The 21,962-nt window shown below is 46.6% G+C and overlaps 1 protein-coding gene and 1 long non-coding RNA gene across 7 annotated transcripts in view; one reads left to right on the top strand and one right to left on the bottom strand.

Moving 5' to 3' along the window:
• Window positions 1-21,962, bottom strand: part of LOC309713967 (uncharacterized protein) — a 279,275-nt gene that overhangs the window by 20,080 nt on the left and 237,233 nt on the right. The gene's annotated exons all lie outside the window — the stretch shown is intronic.
• On the top strand, window positions 193-20,540 carry LOC309713973. 2 transcript variants are annotated; one of them, XR_014278765.1, is made up of 5 exons: window positions 193-371; window positions 1,202-1,387; window positions 17,794-18,082; window positions 18,222-18,281; window positions 18,355-20,540. It is a non-coding gene; the product is annotated as an uncharacterized lncRNA (long non-coding RNA). The 2 variants fall into 2 exon arrangements; XR_014278766.1 differs by lacking the exons at window positions 17,794-18,082; window positions 18,222-18,281 and having other exon boundaries at window positions 199-371.

Genomic DNA, 21,962 nt, shown 5'->3' on the forward strand with positions numbered 1-21,962 from the left:
TCCAAAACCTCAGTAACATAAAAATTAAACTGGATCTTATTGATTTACTGCAAAAGGACTCAAGACGTGAGTGTTATCAGGCCCTATTCCACTTTTTAAAAGAGAGTAAACATTTGAGGAGGGCTTGAGGGTCGACACTCCATACCAGTTGGTGGCAGTAACGCACCATTTTATTGTTTGCAAACCGCCAATAAAACTTAAGAAGAAGAAGAAGAAGCAGGGGAGGAGACGAAGAAGAAGAGGTGTGCGTACTGTGCTCTTTGCTGTGTCTTGCCACAGTTTTAAAAGTAGGGCACTTGTTGAAGAACCCGTATCAAAGTATTGTGGCGACGCCTCGTGTTTAATGTAATTGATGAACGGCGTGTTGTGAGGTGTGTATTGCAGCTGCGAAGACGAACGTTCGTTCTCCTGTTATGCTGGGCTCACACTGTGCGATTTTTGGCCCATTTTGAGCCAGTTTTTGAGTCGTGCGACCGTTTTGTCGATCGGCCCGGTTTTGGCCTTCATCGTGCGTCGTGTAGTATACGTGGGGGTAACGAGAAGCGATTAACACCTCCGAGCAGCTCCCGAACATAAATCGCTTGGTCGGGAGGGTGTCACCGCAGCTTCTCGCACTGCGCACGCGCAAACACAACCGGGAAAATAGTTGGATTTACATTGCTGCTCAAACACAGCTGATCATGTTTTTCATTAGCAATTTAGCAAAGTTGATGGTGGTGGTGTGTCTGTGTGAGTGAAAGGCAGAGAGGGAGAGCGAGCGACAGAATTTCTGTTATAACCTTCATTTTATGGACGCACAGTGTGAGCACTCGGGTCGCATCAGAGCATCGGGCCGTATAGTGTGAGACCTGCATCGTGACCTACGAACTTCTAACCCCTGCGAGTCAATCGTGCAGTTCGAGCAGAAGCTGAATAATGCGACTGAAAAAATCGCACAGCGTCTGCCCAGCTTTAGGTTACAGCTGGTAGGAAGGTGCGTTCAGTGTGTCTTTGTAAATTTAAGTTTCCATGTCAAACGACATGAAACAGTTATTTCTGGATGCGCAATTGTTCGCTGAGTTTGGTAACAATGTGTTTTTGTAAACAGCGTGATGATTTAAGTCATTTAATCTTTACAGAATATGTCAGCGAGGCTAAAAGAGCAATATTTTTATGTTTAGTAAACTGACGTTTCTAAATGTTACTGCTTTTATTTCATTAGTTCTGACGAGGACAGCTGAATGATGTTGTTGGTGAGCTTGGATTAAATCATCTCTAAACAAAGAACTTGTCCTCGTGGTGACTGACTTGGGGAGTGGAGGTCAGTGAGCCCATTGTCTCTGCTGGTCCGACTCCAACTACAAAGCCGGCCCGCTCGCCCCCTCCTGAGTCTGAGAGGAGATCCAGAGTAAGTCAGTTATAACTACACTGGTTGCTTAACTTCATCATTTTCTACAGGGTCTCTCTCTCTTAGCTCATTTTGGTTTGATTTCTGCCTTCTGTTTAGCCTCTCTGTTTGTCTGCCTCAGGAACTTAATGGTTTATCATTTGAGTTCAACTCTCTGTTTCCCTTCATATGAAGGTGATGTCTGTGGAGTGATCATGACTTCATTAAAAATGCTCTGTTTTCCTTTTCCACTTTTCTTTCATATTCTTTCTGTTCTTGTGTAAGCTGCTAACTCTTGTGATGGACATTTCTTTATTTTATGTGTTGATCATATGTTTTGACAAAATGACTTTAGTAATATCTATAGTACATTTTGTGCGACTTTGTTCTACATATAGGAAAACATCAAATATGTTATTCCACACACAGATGGGTATTGTGAGTGAGTTGGACTGACACTCCCAGGCACCATGAGACATTAGGCAGATAGTGAGACTCCTTATCTCCAGGGAGGAGGTGTTGAGATGAAAATATTTGAAGTGCCTCAATTCTATGCTGTATATTAACTAAAATGCCATATAACCATATAGTGCAGTATTAAGTGGACATGGTCATGAAAAATAAAGGCATTAGACTACGTGTCCTTGGGGGGTAGAATGCTGTAGACTCTCACCCACGCTTGCCTGTGAAAAAGTAGATAACAGGGGACCATCTTCTAGTGGAGATGCATTATAACTCACCTATTGGCGCCTGTCAAGCCTTTGAGTTGCCGAGCAGCTGAATAGGGGAATAATGTTGACGCGCCCGCAGTTCAAAACGTATGTCAAAGTTCCAGATTGCAAGCTTCTTTATTTGTTATCAAATCCTTAAAATCCGTAGAAAAACAGTGATCAAAAAACATTCTAAGCTTGAGCGGTCAGCAAAAGTCGACTTCTCCCATCACCCACTCATTCACAAAAATTCCCTCGGGATGTGAACAGGTGATATAGCAATCACTATTACCGGCACCACGTGACCCAAAGCTACGCCTATCCATAACATTCCGGCCCCTAATTATTACATTCTTACAGTAATAATTACACATCCAACACCATAACTCACAACACACACTTCATCACATCACAGACACACTTCATCACATCACAGACACCCAGTGAGACAACGTAACATACTCAAAAGTCCACCAAAGTTATTTTCTCATTTCTTCTCTTCTTTTCTTCTGTCTGCACACGGTCAGTCATTCATAGGCCAGAGGTTACCAGCACTTAGCCTAAATATAGTCAGTCTGTGATGTACATCTCATAACATTAAAGTCAATTCAAAGTTAGTTATGTCACTCTGTGTCAAAAATGTCATGGGTCAGAGGCCTCCTGAAGAAGGCATATCTTTGTGACGGGTCTGCACACATGGCTGGTTGGGGTCTTAATCCAGACCTGACGCACAAGCCCCTTTTCATCTGGTGCAGCTCCGGTGACTCTCCCAATGATCCATGAACCACGAGGTGCAGAATCATCCACTATAAGGACCACATCTCCAGGAACAAAGTTGCATTTAATCCTTCCCCATTTCTGGCGCTGCTGAAGTTGTGGCAAGTACTCTTTAGTCCATCTGTTCCAAAACAGGTCAGATATATATTGAACTTGCCTCCATCGTTTACGTGCGTAGAACAGGCGGAACAGGCCAGGTGGTAAAGACGGGTTGGACTTGAGAAGGAGATGGTTTGGTGTTAATGCTTCCAAATAATTTGGATCAGTGGATTCCAGCGTAATGGGTCTACTGTTGAGGATTGACTCCACTTCACAAAGAGCAGTTTGGAGCCCTTCCTCGTCCAATGTCTTGAACCTCAAAATCCAACCCATCACCCTGATGAGACGAGTCCAGTATGAGGCACGATGGATTAAAAGGGTCAGAGGATGATCATCATCGTGTGCTTGTAAGACCTCGATGGCAGCAGACACCTTAACTTCAGGATCTTCATGTGGAAGTTCTTGCAAGTTTTCTGGGTTCACAGGCCAATTGTTCTCTGGCTGTGTAAGAAATGCAGGACCAGATATCCATTCAGTGTCACGTAAAAAGGTCTCTGCCTTCATACCTCTGGAGGCAAGGTCCGCAGGGTTATGTGTGGTGTTCACATACCTCCATTGGGAGGCACTAGAAGCCTTGAGGATTTCTGACACTCTGTTCGCCACAAAAACACGGAACCTGGAAGTCTCATTGTTTATATATTTCAACACTGCGGTGCTGTCCGTCCAAAAGACAGTTTAGGAGAGGTAGTCTCAACTCCCTCCTCCACATTCTATCCATGCAAACTGCTACCACTGCTGCCGTCAATTCCATGCGAGGGATTGTGACTGGTTTTAAAGGTGCCACCCTGGATTTTCCCATTATGAAGGAACTGTGCATCTGTGAGCGACTGTTGTACAGCAACAGGTAGGTAACGGCCCCATAGCCCTTCTCACTCACTCGCATCTGCAAAGTGGTGCAACTGAGCAGTGGTCGTCTGTCCAAAATCAGAAGGTTTTAAACATCGTCCCGTGCTGATGTTGTTCAACAGATGCAATTCTTCTACCCAGCTTTTCCACTCTTGAGCAACTGCTGATGGTATAGCATCATCCCATCCTATCCCCCTCTGGCACAGATCTTGAAGGATTCTCTTGGCTGTGAAGATAACAGGAGCAAGGAACCCCAGAGGGTCATAGAAGGAGCTTACTGTGGATAGGATCGCTCTCCCAGTCAATGGTCTGTTTGGGATGGATATGCAGAACTTATATGCATCTGACTGCAGGCACCACTTCACTCCCAATGCCCGCTCAATAGGTAAAAGGTCACAATCCAGGTCTAGGTCCTTAACTTCATTTGCTCTTTCCTCCTCAGGTATAACTGCCAAAACGCTGCGGCTATTGCTGATCCACTTTGTTAAGTGGAAACCACCCTTGGTGCAAATGTCTCTGAGGTCTGAGTAAAGATTGATGGCTTCTTCTTCAGAGCATATTGAAGCAAGGCAGTCATCCACATAAAAACTATACAGAATGGTGTCAGTCACCTGCTGGCTGAAGTATGCTTTGTTGTCCTCTGCGCATTTCCGCAGGGCGTAGTTAGCACAGCTCAGAGAGGACGTTGCCCCAAACAAATGAACACCCATCCTGTACTCCTGCATGCTCTGATTGTAATCACCACCGGGCCACCAAAGAAACCTCAAAAGGTCAGCATCTTCCTCTGGCACATGCACCTGGTGAAACATAGCCTCGATGTCAGACATCAAAACAATAGGCTCTTTTCTGAACCTCGTCAGTACGCCAACCAAACAGTTTGTTAAGTCAGGACCACTCAGGAGCTGCGCATTAAGAGAGACACCCTGGAATGATGCTGCACAGTCAAAGACGACCCGCATCTTCCCCTTGGTAGGATGGTAAACCCCATGGTGAGGGATATACCAAAGCTTCCAATCACTGCGCTCTAATTCTGCGACTGGCACTCTCTTTGCATATCCTTTAGATATGAGATCTGTCATGAAGGCAGTGTAGTCTTTGTGAAAGTCTTTATCTCTGATTAACCTTTTCTTCAAACCTAAGGCTCGTTGCTCAGCGATTGCACGGTTGTCAGGCATTCTTATGTCTCGGTCTTTCAGTGGCAGGGCAATGCTGTAGTGCCAATCCCCCAAAGTCACCGACTTGCTGGCCAATTCCAGGAACTTCAAGTCTTCCTTTGACAGCCCCATCTGTTCATCATCGCTGCTCTCTGGAAAGTCCATCTTGAACTGCTGTTTCCATAGCTTGTCCAGGTTGACAGCAGAAACTCTGTTGGCAGTAACTGTTGCCAAACATCCTGGCCTTCCACAGCATTCTCGATTAAGTGGCCCATTCACTGTCCAGCCAAGCACAGTCCTAATGGCAAAAGGTCCATCACCTACACTCCGGATGACCTCCAAAGGTTCTAGAGCTCTGGGCATATTCATGCCAATCAAAAGCTCCACATTGGCCTTAATTTCTGGCAAATGAACATGCTTCAAATGTGGCCAGTCATCCAGGTCCTGTTGATTTGGGATGTTACCAATATCTACAGGCATTTTATGCTGAGTGAAGAGGTTAGGCATATCACAGTACATGTCACTGTCCAATCCAGCAACTTCAAGTTCAGGTACAATGAAACTGTCCACCACTTTCTCCTGTCCCATGGTGCGCAGGAGAATCTTTGTCCTCCTCCCAGAAAAATTCAGCTTGTCCATAAGACCCACTGTACAAAAGGATGCTGAACTCCCTTGGTCCAGAAAGGCATACGTTTCCACTATTCTTTGACCTCTCTTTGATTTTACTTTAACTGGCACAATGGCAAGCTTACAGTCCTGTTCACCGGCCCCAGTAAGACCACTAGTCTGGATCGTAACAGGAATGTTATCTGCCTCATTATTAGGTTTGACTTCATTCTTCTCTTTGTGGTGGATATGGAGTATACTTGCATGTCAGAGACCACAGATTTTACATGAAAGGCGTTTTCTGCATTCTTTGTTTATGTGCCCAGTATACAAACAGCCAAAACAGATGCTATTCTTTTTAAGAAAAGAAATCTTCTTATTATGAGGTTTCTTATCAAGCAGAGCACATGACTCCAGTGTGTGTCTGCCTTTGCAGAAAAAAACAAGCCTTCACAGTGCTGTGACGATCTTGAGCCCCTGTCTGATTCTGTCTCTCAACATCAGAGACTGTTGTGGCAAAGCTACTTCCTTTAGCTCTTAGATGTGGAGAACGTTTCCCTCCATTGCTGCCCTTGGCTGTTAGATGTGTTGCTGGAATGTCACATAGATTTCCAAAGACAGGATCTGTTGCAATTTTAACTTGACGCTCAAGGAAGGAAACAATGTCAATGAATGCGGCTCTGCGATGTTGCCTCTCCTGAATGTCACATGGTACTGTTCGCCATTTGTCTTTTAACTTATATGGCAGTCTTCTAATCACAGCAAGCATATTGGCAGGTGTATTTAATTCAGAGAGATCATTAATCTCTTCCATTGCATTGCAGCATCCACGTAAGAACAAACAATATGCCTGAAGAGCTTTTCCATCTTCCGATCTAATCAGTGACCATGAGTGAACTTTGTTCAAACAAGCAGATGCAATCACATGTCCATTCCCAAAGTGCTCATACAGCAGAGTCTTTGCCTTTACATATCCAGCACTTCCAGACATATGTTGACAGCTTTTAACAAGTTCATTGGGCTGCCCCTTGGTGTACTTTGCAAGATAATGCAGGCAGTCGCCAGCATCGCCAGTCTTTGCTTCTATGACCTGTTCAAACGAGCGCATAAAAGCCTGAAAATGTAAAGGGTCACCATCAAAGGTTTGAATCTCCCTTTTGGGCAGTGAAGAAAGACTTTGCTGATGGACCAACATACAAGTTAATTCATTTTGTTTTTCCATAATGGCCAACAGATTTTCATTGGCTACTGGATGAGCAGCTTGTGGCTTAGGCAAAGGTGGAATTGATCCAAAAGCGTCAGAAGGCCCATAAGAGCTGGTGCAGGCCTTTCCCTTTTCATATTCTGTTGCACTGTTTTTACTTGAAGCTCTGCATTCCCAGTGATTGCATTTCCTTTTGTAAGCGTCTGTGGAACAAAAGTCTCTGCATCCGCATTAAGAATTTCAAGGCCGTTTTCCCTTTGTTTTAAAATATGATTCCATTCCATTAGATTTCCGTGAAGTGACGCTCCGCATAGTGGATCCAGTTCTTAGCACGTTCACCTTTGCAACAGTTGCAGCTATATCTGCTTCAAGCTGAAGTTGTTCTTTCTCCTCAGTTCCTCTTGTTCTTCAAGAGAGTGTTTTTCTTTCAGCACATGTTGATGTGCGAGCAAGGCGGCCATTTCAGCTTCTGCCCTGAGACGTGCAGATGAAGTAGATGATACTCTTGAGCTTGACCTACTGCCTTTATTTGACACACTGTCGGATGGCGACACTTTATCATTAACATCATTCTGGGGATTAAGAGATGATTGAGGTTCTTTTCAGAATAGAATAGAATAGCCTTTATTGTCATTATACAGAGTACAACAAAATTGGAGTGCCACTCCCTTGGTGCAAGTTTCAATAATAAATATAAATGTAAAATATAAAAAGTACGAAAAAAAAACAATCGTAAGTACTCAAACAATAGTATGTACAATATATACAGGATAGCAGCATTAATATAATGACAGCATGAATAGCAGCATAATATAATGACAGTGACTGTATGGAATAGCTAAGGTTCAATTGTTTTTGTGCTTATTTACTACGGTGATAGCTCTGGGAAAGAAGCTATCCCTGAATCTGTTTGTCCTGGTTTTATGTGACCTGTACCGTCGGCCTGACGGTAGTAGTTCAAACAGTTGGTTGCTGGGGTGAGAGTGGTCCTTGATGATATTGCCAGCTCTGCTGAGGTAGCGAGAGTTTGCAGTGACCTCCAGGCTGGGCAGAGAGCAGCCAGTGATCTTCTGGGCTGTGTTGATGACCCTCTGCAGTACTTTCCTGTCCGCAGCTGAGCATCCTGCATACCATGATGTTATGCCGTACGTTAGGACGCTCTCTATGGTGGCTCTGTAAAATGTCACCAGCAGCCTCTCCTCCAGGTTGTTCCTCCTGAGCACTTTCAGATAGTGGAGACGCTGCTGGGCCTTTTTAACCACCGCTGTGGTATTTGCAGTCCAGGAGAGGTCATCAGAGATGTGCACGCCCAGAAACCTCATGGAGTGTACCCTCTCCACACAGTTCCCGTGGATGTAGAGTGGGGCCGGGTCTGCTCTGTCCTTCCTGAAGTCCAAGATAAGTTCTTTAGTTTTCGTGGTGTTCAGTTGGAGGTTGTTAACTGAACACCACTTAGTCAGTCTGTTGACCTCATCTCTGTAGTCCGACTCATCCCCCCTTGAGATGAGTCCAAGCACAGTGGTGTCATCCGCGAACTTTATGATGGTGTTTGAGAGATGGGTAGGGGAGCAGTCGGATGTGTAGAGCATAAACAAGAGGGGACTCAAAACACATCCTTGTGGAGACCCGGTGCTGAGTGTGATGGTGCTGGTGGGGGCCGAGTCTGACAGACTGTGGTCTATTTGTCAGGAAGTCCTTGATCCAGAGGCAGATGGGGGTGGAGAGTCCCAGGTGAGACAGTTTCTGGACCAGGATCTCCGGGATGATATGATTGAATGCTGAGCTGAAGTCCAGGAAGAGCATTCTCACATAGCTTCCTTGGTGCTCCAGGTGACTCAGCGCAGTGTGGAGCGCTATGGTGATAGCGTCCTCGGTGGATCGATTTGTCCTCTAGGCAAATTGGTGGGGGTCCAGAGTGGGAGGCAGACTGGCCCTGATGTGCTGACAGACCAGTCTCTCAAAGCACTTCATCACTACAGGCGTAAGTGTAACAGGCCTGTAGTCATTTGGGCTGGCAACAGCTGTCTTCTTGGCGATGGGGATAATGGTGGAGGTTTTGAGGCAGGGCGGGATGGTGTTTGATGACAAGGAAAGGTTGAAGATTTTAGTGAAGACTCCGGTCAGTTCGTCAGCACATGCTCTGAGAACCTTTCCATGTATTCCATCAGGACCTGCCGCCTTCCTGGGATTCACTGACCTTAGAACACACCTCACTTGATGCTCCCTGAGTGTTAGTGTGCCAGTGCTGGGGGCGGGTGGAAGTGGTGTGGCAGCTGGGGGCCTGGTCGTCTCAAAGCGGGCGAAGAAACGGTTTAGATCCTCAGCCAGCGAGGCATCAGTCCTAGATGTCGCCTGGTTATTGCTTCTGTAGTTGGTAATGTGATTGATCCCCTGCCACATTTTTCTGGGGTCGTTGTCAGCAAAGTGATCTTCAATCCTCCTCCTATAGGCAGCCTTAGCTTTTCTGATTCCTCTACTCCTGTCTGCCCTGGCCGCCCTATATGCAGCCCTGTCCCCTGACTTGAAGGCAGTGTTGCGGCTTTTTAGGAGGGATTGCACTTTGCTATTCATCCAGGGTTTTTGATTTGGAAACACCCTGACCCTTTTGTTGACGGTGACATTGTCAACACAGTTCCTGATGTACGAGAGTACAGTGTCCGTGTACTCCTGGAGGTTGTGGCTGCAGAATAAATCCCATACAGTTGTTGAGAAGCAGTCCTGCAGTTGAGAAAGGGCTCCTTCAGGCCAGGTTTTTATTGTCTTTGTCTGGGGCTTTATTTTTCTCAGCAGGGGGGTGTAGGTGGGGGTGAGGGACATGCAGAGGTGGTCAGATCCAGCCAGGTGGGGGAGGGGTGTCGCTCTGAAAGCATGCCTGATGTTTGAATAGAGATTGAAAATGTGACGTCATTCAGGGGTAAAACCGTAAAGAATTCTGGGAACTCGTGGCAAGAGGTACTAGCGCACGCAGGCTTTCAATTGAAATCGGTTATACAGCGATAAAAAGAAACACAAAAAATGGCAAGAAGCTGTTGTATTATTAACTGCAATAGCCGGTCGCATGACAGCCACGGGAAGCCGACGGGTAAAGAGATCGGTTGTTATCGGATTACGTCGTTGAAGAGAAATTGTTCGAGCCATGTTTCCGAAGTAACAAAGAGGCGACTGGATTGCAGCCATTCAAAGACCAAATATAACGTCCCAGAACACTCCAGCTCACAGGTTAGTCTGCTCCAAGCATTTCCACAAAGGTCAGTCTGCTGTTGTAGTTAATGCGTCATTTTTCTTAACATAATTAGTGATATAGGTTACAAGCAAGTCTGGCGCTGAACAGAAATTATCGCGCTATGCTCCTTTGTTTATTGTGCATAAATAGTGAATTGTCCTGACACAATATTGCGTTTCGCTTCTGTTATTACCATGGTACATTGACAAAAACATATACTTTTATTCACAGGATAAAACAGTTGTTTTGTATCACTAATTGCCCAGTACGATTACAGCATACAATATTTGTCACTGCTACATTTCTGTGATGCGTACCAGAAATTATTTCCACTACTAATTAATTATTGTTGAGCTCAAAGGTCCTATTAATAAACTGTTAACGAATGTGTATTTATGAAGACTATTTGTAAGACTGGTAAACTTATGATACGTACGATGGTCTTTCGTTCTACACGGTGCATTTCAAGGTCCTGCACCCATCCGTCGGTAAACTGTACCTGGGCTTGTTGCAGTGACCTGAAGTTACCGTATTTTCACGACCATAAGGCGCACTTAAAAGTCTTAGATTTTCTTCAAAAAGTGCGGCGCGCCCTATAGCGCGGTGCGCCCTATGTGTTGTAAGGAGGACGTAGTAGAGAACACCATGAGAACGTTAAAGGGTGAAGTGTGGGCGTTGATCGTATATACCGGGACAATCGCACATACCTGTATAAAAGAACAGGTATGTGCATTATGCAGGACATCGTTGTTTTAACAACCCTGAAAATGGCAAAGAGACACGCTTACGAAGCACAGTTTAAACTGAAGGCAATCAGCTACGCGGAGGAACATGGAAATCGAGCAGCGGCGAGAGAATTTAAGATTAACGAATCGATGGTTCGCAAATGGAGGAAGCTGGAAAACAAGCTCCGGCAGGTCAAGAAAACGCAGCTGAGTTTCTGCGGACATAAGGCGAGGTGGCCCGAGTTGGAGGAAAGACTCGAGCGGTGGATCATCGAGCAAAGAGCGAGCGGGAGAAGTGTTTCGACGGTCACCATTCGGCTAAAAGCAGTTTCACTAGCTGAAGAGATGAACATTGAACATTTCCAAGGAGGTCCGTCTTGGTGCTTTCGTTTTATGAAACGGTGCCATTTTTCCATCCGGACCAGGACTACGGTAGCGCAGCAACTTCCAGCGGATTATAAGGAAAAGCTGGCCATCTTCCGCTCCTACTGCAGCAAACACATCGGCGACAAAAACATCCAGCCCAGCCACATCACAAACATGGACGAGGTCCCACTCACTTTTGACATCCCGGTGAGTCACACTGTGGAGAAGAAGGGGACCAGCACGGTAGCGATACGCACAACGGGTATGAAAAGTCTTCTTTTACTGTTGTGCTTGGCTGCCATGCTAATGGACAGAAACTGCCGCCTATGGTGATTTTTAAGCGAAAGACTTTGCCTAAAGAGAAGTTTCCAGCAGGAATCATCATTAAGGCAAATGAAAAGGGCTGGATGGATGAGGAAATGATGAAAGACTGGCTGAGGGAGGTGTATGTAAGGAGACCAGGTGGTTTTTTCCACGCAGTTTCACTAAGAGTGGAAGGCGGCGCCGGGCGAGTTACGCCACAATTTGCCAATGGATTGTAGATGCTTGGGCTAACATGTCTGCTGGCACTGTTGTTCGAGCTTTCGCAAAAGCCGGCATCGTTTCCGAGGAGCCGCACGGCACGGAAAGTGACTCTGACAGTGAAGACAGTGAACCTGGCATGTTTGATGGAGATTTAGCGCAGCAGTTCAATTCAGACACAGAGGATGAGGACTTTGATGGGTTTGATTGATGATAAAAATGTGAGTACCAAACTCAGTTTTGCTCCTGCTTTATTTTTAAATACGCACACTTGTATGCTTGTGTGTTGTTGATGATGACGATTACCGGCAATAGAAATGTGAGTAAGGTACCGAATTCAGGTTTGCTCCCGCTTTATTTTTAAATACGCATACAGTACTTGTATGCGCCCTATGGTCCAGTGCGCCTTATGTGTGTGTTAAATACAGTAAGGGCACACATAACTGAGACTGCGCCTTTTAGCACAGTGCGCCTTATGGTCGTGAAAATACAGTACTAAACTTCACGAGTGTATGCACTCACTCCAAGAACCGTATAATTATAAATATGAGCATGGTGAAAGTTGGGCAGCATGCTAACGTATTTTGTCCCTCTGTGTGCTCGTAAGGGTCTAACCCTTTCACTGGTTTGATTTTTTTCCTCGTATCTTTTCTTTGACTTTTCATCAAGTCTGTCTTTGTACGGACCGGGATTGTTCTCCTTCGTTTTGTACATACCTTTTTGGGGGGCAAAGAAAAAGCAAGAATTTATTGGAACCGAAGAATGAACGTTTTGCGGTGCTGCAAATGCTTGCATTTGATGCGGTACTTGGATTGTTTTGCAATGCGCGAAAGTCACGTGGTCTGTCAATCTCTATAGACATGGTCCAAAGTGGGTTCTCCTCTCGTAGCAAAGTCCACAAACTGGGCAAATTTAGGAAGCACAGTCTTTAGGCACGCTTTGTTAAAGTCGCCGGCGACAATAAAAACCCCATCGGGGTGGGCAAGCTGTTGTTTGTTTATGGTGTAGAGCAAGAGGCAAAGAGCCGTGCTAACGTTAGCATCCGGCGGTATATAAACAGCTATCACAATGACTACTCTAAACTCCCTCGGGATGTAAAAAGGTCTGTACGAGACTGCCAGAACCTCCAAATCAGGAGAACAGTGTGTGTGAATGATCCTGCTGTTACAACACCACTCGTTATGCACGTAAACACATAGCCCCCCTCCTCTGCTTTTACCTGAGTTGCTGTTTCTGTCATGCCGGTGTAGCGTGCGGCCTGCTAACTCGACTGCAGCGTCGGGAATCAGCGGGTGAAGCCACGTCTCCGTAATAAGAATAATGCTGCAGTTACGTGCAAAGCTCGTGGTGGCTATCTGTAGCTCCAATTTGTGGGTGATGGATCTGGCGTTCGATAGGAAAAGGCTCGGAAGTGCTGGCCGGTGTGGATGTTTGCGTAGCCTAGCGTCTGAGCCCGACCGGCATCCCCTCTTCTTTCTTTCCCTCCGTCGCCTTCTACGCTTGCTGGGCGGGCAGACCATCCACGGTGACCCCGGCGGTCTCGCTATCTCCTCCAGGATGTTTTGTGTTCGCTGATAGTCGCCAGAAACAGACAAACTATATTTAAAACCTAGGTCAATTAGGTTCTGGCGACTGTAAGAGATGGCGGCGTTGCAAACATTAAAAAATATCCACATTAAAAGTAAAAATGAGCACCAAACTGGAGAGCTGCACCCGTGCGCGCCGCCATCTTGATTTTCCAATGTGTTCTCGCACCTCCACTTCTCCTCCCAGGGAAGTTTCCTGTGACTGTGCTTTGTCAGATGATGGCCTCCCCGAACGTTTCAGAAAGCCATATCTTAACATCCTCCATAAACCCTTTATTGTATTTAGCGATGCTTGAGAACCATGTATTTTGTTTATCTTTCTCATCAAATGAGATTAGAGAAAGTAAAGATTCATGCAATGCACTGGCATCCTTAAACAGGTGTGTTAACTCATCAAACTGTTTTTTGACTTGTGAATGATTTTTATCACCTTTCATTAGCTCTTTAAGTGCCATAATAACACTTTTTATTTTGCTTACATGCCTTTTCCGATCTGTTTGGATGGTTTCAATTTTGTTTGCAAGAGCTTTCTCAGTGAGGGAAATTAATCTTTTATCCTTTTCAGTTTTTCCAACAACAGATGCAGCCTGCGATCCAGTCATTTTAAGCATTCAACATAAGCAGCATGCCAAAATCCAAAACAAAGGCAACAGCGATTCCTTCAAACTCAGTTGAATGCCTGCAGAGCCACAGCACACACACACACACCAAATCCAACAGCAAACGTAGCGGTGGGCGTGTCACGAAAACATCTTCGTATGGTCAGAATCCAAACTGCGTTCAAACAAACAACACGCAGCACAATAACACAGTTTACATACCACCGTCGTCTTCTCCTTATCTGTCAGACTAGCCGATTTTATGGGTGTAGTGGCGATGGCGTGTGGGCTCGCGTCGGCGTTTATTCAGCGCTGATTGCGGGAGGCTCCATTGCCGTCGCACGTTTTTGCTGACAAATATTGGCGACTGTCAAGCCTTTGAGTTGCCGAGCAGCTGAATAGGGGAATAATGTTGACGCGCCCGCAGTTCAAAACGTATGTCAAAGTTCCAGATTAAAAACTTCTTTGTTTGTTATCAAATCCTTAAAATCTGTAGAAAAACAGTGATCAAAAAAACATTCTAAGCTTGAGCGGTCAGCAATGGTCGACTTCCTCCATCACCCACTCATTCACAAAAATTCCCTCGGGATGTGAACAGGTGATATAGCAATCACTATTACTATTACCGGCACCACGTGACCCAAAGCTACACCTATCCACAACATCACCTGTGCATTATAATAAAAGGTTGTGGAGTATACCAGGCCCAAGCGCACACACACACACACGCAGATCCGTATTGCCAAGGACCACATTTATTGATATTTACACAGCAGACAATAGTGTGACGCATGCACCAGTTTATTGTATTTCCAGACTTGCTTTCGGCACAATTTACAGTGCACGCTACTCTGTTTTTTGTCACACTTGAAATAGCCGAAATACCTTCACACTACGGAACTTCTATGGCTCTTCCGTTCGACAATCTCTCCGGCATTGGAACCATCATCTGTTTTCTCTTCGGTCACGCTCGGTTGATTTTTCTAGTTGGCACACTCATTTCCTCCATTACGCGCTGGCTCCATTACCCGCTGGCTGCTTCCCAAACAAACACACGTGCGGCTTGGCACGTGTGCTGTAAGTAACAAGTCACGCGACGTGACGCTGCGGCTGTGATTGGTTCGGCTCTGTGCTACTTAATTTGGATTGGCTGACCTTTTTTTTTTTTTTTTTTTTTTTTTTAAGAGGACAAGAGCGGCGAGGTCTATCGCGATAGCTTAATTTCTCTATCGAGTAAAAGTTATATCGCGATACATATCGTTATCGTTCTATCGCCCAGCTCTAAGTCAACGTCCCCGACTCGCCGTGTGACCACAAAGGGTCCTTGCCACTTGGCGAGCAACTTCGAGCTGGAAGAAGGGAGTAATACAAGCACTTTGTCTCCCGGTGAAAATTGCCTAAGTCTAGCCCCTCTGTCATACAGGCGTTGCTGACGCTGCTGAGCCTGGAGCAAATTCTCCCGTGACAACCTCCCCAAAGTGTGGAGTTTTGCTCTCAGGTCTAACACGTACTGAATCTCATTCTTGGCGGGGCTCGGACCGTCCTCCCAGCTTTCTTTAATCAGGTCGAGCACCCCACGTGGCCTCCTGCCGAACAGCAGTTCAAAGGGAGAAAATCCCGTAGAGGCCTGGGGCACCTCCCGCACTGCGAATAACAGAGGGTCTAGCCAGTGATCCCAATTGCGTTCATCCTCGTTAATGAACTTACGAATCATGGACTTTTAAGGTCTTATTCAGCCGCTCCACCAGGCCGTCCTTCTGAGGGTGGTAGACGCTGGTCCGAATAGATTTAATGCCCAGTAATTCGTATAGTTCCCGCAGTGTACGAGACATAAACGACGTGCCCTGGTCAGTCAGTATCTCTTTCGGGATTCCGACTCGGGAGATGACCTGAAACAGTGCCTGCGCCACACTCTTTGCAGAGATGGTGCGCAGCGGGACTGCTTCCGGGTACCGCGTTGCATAATCCACCAGGACTAACACAAAGCGGTAGCCGCGTGCACTCCGGTGAAACGGCCCGATGAGGTCCATGCCAATGCGCTCGAACGGGACCTCTATGAGTGGAAGCGAACGCAAAGGCGCTTTTGGTATGGCCGGCAGATTAACAAGTTGGCAGTCCGGGCAGGACGCGCACCAGCGGCGCACATCCGCTCGGATGCCCGGCCAATAAAATCGGGCCGTTATTCACTCCAGAGTTTTTTCGTATCCCATATGCCCTGCCATGGGGTTATAATGAGCCGCCTGGAAAATCGTTTCCTGGCGGCCCTGCGGCACCAACAGCTGGGTGTGCATCACCTCCGTGCGAGCGTCACGACTCACTCGGTATAACCTATCTTTCGACAAAATGAAGCGTGGGTAGGTCCGCACGGCTTCAGGGCGCACCACGTGACCATCAATCTCAATCACTTGGTCAAAGGCTGAGCGTAGGGTATCGTCACGAGACTGCTCCAGTGGGAAATCACCCGTGGGGGGAACTTCCGGAGCCGACGGGACTACCTGTGAAGGACTCGCCGTCTCCCCCTCCCCAGAGTCAGTGTCGGACAACCCCGCGTCATCACTGAGCGCCGCGCAGACACTACATGCTACTAGCGGTCGTGACCGCACCCCCGCGTACTGTCCCAACAGATGACAAAACCCCGGCCAATTTGTGCCCAGAATTAGGGGATGCGACAGGCGCGGGCTAACCGCAGCCGTTATTCTATGCGTTTTACCCTTATACTTCAATAACAGCGGCACTATGGGATACCTGTGAACATCACCATGCACACACCTCACCTCCACCCATTCTGCCTCCAGCAATGCCCCGGGGCGAACCAAACTTTGGTGCACGAGGGTCTGCGTGCAGCCTGTGTCCACCAAAGCATGGCGTATACCCCCTCGAGTCCTTACCGGAATGCTGTATGTCCCTCCCGGACCGGGAGAGGGCGCTGGAGCACCGGCAACGCGGAACACCTGCCCCACCTCCATCAGAGGACAGTCCCTCCTCAGGTGTCCTGGCTGTCCGCACTTCCAGCACTCCTGCCCCGGCGTCTGTGCTGCTCTCCGTGGCTCAGGGGCAGCGCTGCTTAGGTCCGGTCCCTGGGAAGGCACAAACGCAGCAAAAGGATTAGTAGGGCTCAACGCCAGCGTCCGCTCTGCCTGCCCTGGCACAGGCATCCGGCGCCTCGGTGCCGGCACCGGGGCTTGTCTGTTCGGCCTCCGGCCGCTGTCCCAGGGCTCCCCCGCTCTAGCGGCAAGGTGGTCCTCCGCCAACGTCACCGCCACCTCCAGACTCGCGGGACGGTGACACCTGACCCATCTCGCCGTCTCTGCAGGCAGCCCCTCCACAAACTGCTCCAGCACCACTTTGCCCACCAGCAGCGTCTCGCCTTCTGACGATCCCGGCTGCAGCCAGCCTACGGCCGCGTCATGCAGCTTCCGGGCCCAAGCAAACGGCCGATCCGCCACGGCCAGCCGACAGGCCCGGAATCGCCGGCGATGATCTTCAGCGGTGAGCCCCAACCTGTCCACCACCGCCCGGCTCACGTCCTGGAAGCTGCCCCTCGAAGCCGGCGGCAGACCCAGGGCCGCCGTCCGAGCCTCCCCTGACAACAGAGGCAGCAAACGTGGAGCCCACTCTGCCTGCGGCCACTGGCAGGCCTCCGCCGTGGCATGAAAAGTCTCCAGAAAAACCTGGGGGTCGTCCCCGTCCCCCATCCGGGGCACCGCCACCGACAGCGGTGGGGGCTTCGGCGGGTCGTGCCTGGTCGTGGCTCATCTTTGCCATCTCCGCCAGCATCTGCGCCAAATACTGCAAAGGCTGGGCGGGCGGCGCAGCCTGCGGGTCGGACATCCCCACACCGGCAGGCTCCTGGGTTTCGGCACCACTTGTGGAGTATACCAGGCCCAAGCACACACACACGCAGATCCGTATTGCCAAGAACCACATTTATTGATATTTACACAGCAGACAATATGACGCACAGACTGACAGCTCTCGATCCCAGCTGATGTGTGTCTCTTTTCCCTTAGCGCTCCTCCACTCCTCTCCGCCTCACTATATAAAGGGAAGGAAAACCACCATCAGTCCAAAATCGCCATCAGCTGTTCTTACCAGCACCGCCCCGTCGAGCTCACTGCACCACTCCTCCCCTGCAGCCGCGCCCCGGACCACACCTCCACCACAAAGGTGTTGATTGCAGCTGACAGTGTCTGCAGACTTTGATAACTGTGTGTCACCCTCATGGTTAATCAGAGGGAAATCTGAGTCAGTGTGGATTTGGTTGTACAGCTCTCACACATACAACCTGAACTGCACATTGTAAGTGTGATGTTCTTCAAATTTGAACAAAGTAAAAACTAAAAAACTTTGAAGTCACACAAGCCAAAATTTTATTCACAATCTTGAACTTTTACTACTTTTATCCCCAAAATGAGCTCACTTCGAATGTTTACCACAGCATAGCGTCCCCAGGCACCTGAGACGTTTGGCAGATGGTGAAACTGTTTATCTTTGTGAGGTAAGAGGGGGCACTTGTGGATGAGCTGAAGGTATAGACCTGATGTCACTGTTTGGGTTCTTTGTCATTACAGGAGAAAGAAGTGAAAGCAGGCCGAAACCTCAGCACATGGATGACATCAACCAAAAACATCCAGCACCAGAAAGTAAAGATGAGCCAGCGGCGATCCCTGTGGAAAAGACTTTTCCTGCTATGAAGCAGCCCAGAAGACGCAAGCGCGCCAACGGGGAGGAGAGAAGCTTGAGCTGTGACCAGTGTGGAAAGACCTTTACTCTGATTGGTAGCTTAAAATCACATCAGCTGATCCACACCGGTGTGAAACCATTCAGCTGTGATCAGTGTGGAAAGACCTTTACTCTAAGATGCAACTTAAAATCACATCAGCTGATCCACACCGGTGTGAAACCATTCAGCTGTGATCAGTGTGGAAAGTCTTTTACTCAGATTGGTCACTTAAAAGCACATCAGCTGATCCACACAGGGGTGAAACCATTCAGCTGTGATCAATGTGGGAAGACCTTTACTCATAGATGGAGCTTAAAATTACATCAGGTCATCCACACTGAAGTTAAAGCTTTCAGCTGTGATCTGTGTGGAAAGTCTTTTACTCAGATTGGTCACTTAAAATCACATCAGCTGATCCACACAGGGGTGAAACCATTCAGCTGTGATCAATGTGGGAAGACCTTTACTCATAGAGCCAGCTTAAAAAGACATCAGCTGATCCACACCGGTGTGAAACCATTCAGCTGTGATCAGTGTGGAAAGTCTTTTACTCTAAAAACTCACTTTAACAGACATTATATGATCCATGTTGGAGGTAAATCATTTGTCTGTGATCTGTGTGGAAATTCTTTTACTGGGATTAGTAGGTTAAAAATGCATCAGCTCATCCACTCTGGAGTTAAATCATTTGTATGTGGTGACTGTGGAAAGGCTTTTACTCACATGACTGGCTTAAAATCACATCAGCGCACCCACTCTGGAGTTAAATCATTTGTATGTGGTGACTGTGGAAAAGCTTTTACTCGTATGACTTGCTTAAAATCACATCAGCGCACCCACTCTGGAGTTAAATCATTTGTATGTGGTGACTGTGGAAAGGCTTTCATCCATTACAAAAGTCTATTGAGCCATCAAAAGACCCACAAAGTGTCCTCCTGTGAGAAAAGTGGCAGACCAATGGGACATTACCCTGACAGGGTTCATTTGAACACAGTGGGAGAAACGGGGGTTCTGAACAAAAGTTCTTCTGGATGCTGCGTCAAACTTAAAAAGCTTGAGATCAGGCTTCACAGAATTCAGCTTTAATTTCCTGAGAAAGTCAGAGCTTCACTGTCTTTGTAGATCTAGTGAAAACATGAAAGGGTGCAAAAAGAGGCACTGTGGTACTGCATGATGAAGTCAGAAGTGACAGAGAAGTATGTGAGCGTGGTTCAGGACATGTTTGTGTGGTAGCAGTGACTACCACACATACTTGGGTTGAAGGTGGGGGCAGGATTACATCAATTCTGAGCGCCTTCTTCCTTTTTCAAAGAGAGGGCAATACTCAGGAAAGGATGATGACAATAGAGCTGCAAGACAGGATGGAAAGAAAAAGAGTTTAAGAGAAGATCATGAATGTTGTGAAGCGATCGAGCCGCGATTACAAAATCTTAGCTTATGGAGTTAGTTATCCCAACACAAGTTTAGCGAGTTTAACTTCACTGGCTGTGTCCACAAACAGCATGCAGAGCAAACATTACTCCCATCATCTGATCACAAGAAAAGCAAAATGTCAGAAGAGTTCACCTTCTGGGTCAAACTGTCAGACCTGTTACTGTTTATTTGGCTGTTCATCGTGAGGTAATTATCAGTGGCAGTGCTGCGCCACTTCTGTTGTAACTCACAGGAAATGTGTTTTAAATGGGCTCTATTGTCTTACAATATTGTGTGAGTCTGTTTTGCTCCAGAAGGACACAACCATTCCTGCAATTTTTAATGTTACAGTAAAAAAAAGTAAATTCATAAATTTGTGTCATTTTAAACAGGCAGTATGTGGAAAATTACACGTGGGTAAGAATATATTTAATGTTTTCAGTGGTCTGTTTTCTTACAGGATGTGAGTGTGTTTTGCTCCATGAAGACACAAACCTTCATTTTTTGTTATGTTGCAGTAAAAATATTTTTATTGTAAGTCATATATTTTCGTCATTTTATCCAGGCAGGATGTAAAAGATTAACTGAATCCTATGAAAAATAAAATGTAGAAAGATGTGACGTATCTTTCAGGGTTTTTTTTCTGAATAATTACACACTGCTTAAAATTAATTGCAGTATAATTATTTGTTTATTTCTTCCTCTGTAAGAAACTGACTTGCTGTCCCTTTGTTCCCGTGTACCTAAGTAATTGTGGGTAATATCTAGATGCATGCTCAATCATCCAGGTAAGGAAATCCCAGAAGTTGATTCTGTTCATCTGGACGTAGCGTTTTCAGTGGGACAAACGTTTCGTAACTCATCCCAGAGACTTCTTCAGTCTCAGCTGACTGCAGGTTTCTCCAATCTTATAAACACTTGCATAATTTTTGCATAATGAATGAACAATGGGCTGTGAGGTCAGTTCCTTGATCATTAGCATGCAAAGTGTCATGAACACTGATCACTAAATCCACTATTGGAGTGTACATTGTCCGCTCCATTCATAGCTGAATGCATCACATTTACTTCTTCACATTTTGTACCAGAAGATTTACCAACCTTTAGAAGACAGTGGTCCCGAACCAGAAATGGTAAAGTCACTGTGTATAAGAGCAAGAATATTTTATAGGGTCTGACAATATAAATGGTACTTGATTAAATGTTAACAGCAGTACTAAGTAGCAGCCTGACCATTGATTCAGATTGAATACATAATTTTCTCTGGGAGCAGGCCTGTCGTCTGGAACATGCTTTATATTTACAGCATGGAGGGCATCCGGGTGGGTCTTTATAAATTCCTTGCAAGTAGTCTTAAGATGACACTTTGCAGATCCCAGTGCCAACACTTCTCATAAGCCTTCACCCTTGTGTACTTCTGCTCTGTGCTCACTTGACAAGTTGTTTCAGATAGTGGTCCGTCTTGGTAGTGATGGTGAGATGAAGCCTTGTGATGAACTGAAGCTTTCCATCCAACTGGTCGACTCATGGTTCGAAGCATTGTGATGATTCATTTGGAATTCATGACGACGTTTATGTGAAGCGTAGTTTGAATCTTTGTTTGCTGCTGGTTCGGTCAATATTGTTTGGAGAGAGATCAAACAGCTTTAGAATCGGTGCAAAAAGGGCGTAAACACAAAGCGCGGACCCGCCGAAACATCAGAATCAGCGAGCTGTCGGCTTTCAGTCCCGACCGTGTCCATGTCCACGTACGAGCCGTCGGGTGAGAAAGGCGACATCTCACTGCTTCTGATCCGTCGGAGGCTCTGTGCTTTGTGTTTATGTCTTTGTGCAGAATCTGTGTTCCTGCTCTCATTTACTGCTTTAGCTGTTTGGTGGTTGTTGAAATTTTGTGAGGTTTAACCTGAGATTCTGGCATTTCGGGCAAAATACATTTATATAAAAAAAATTGATTCAGGATTTTAATGAATCGATATGACGTTATCCAAGAATCGATTTTAATCGATCATCAAAACCCACCCCTAGTAACTGTGTAATGCTTAT

This window comes from Aulonocara stuartgranti, assembly GCF_965226115.1.
Source record: "Aulonocara stuartgranti genome assembly, chromosome: 9".
NCBI classification, from domain to species: Eukaryota; Metazoa; Chordata; class Actinopteri; order Cichliformes; family Cichlidae; genus Aulonocara; species Aulonocara stuartgranti.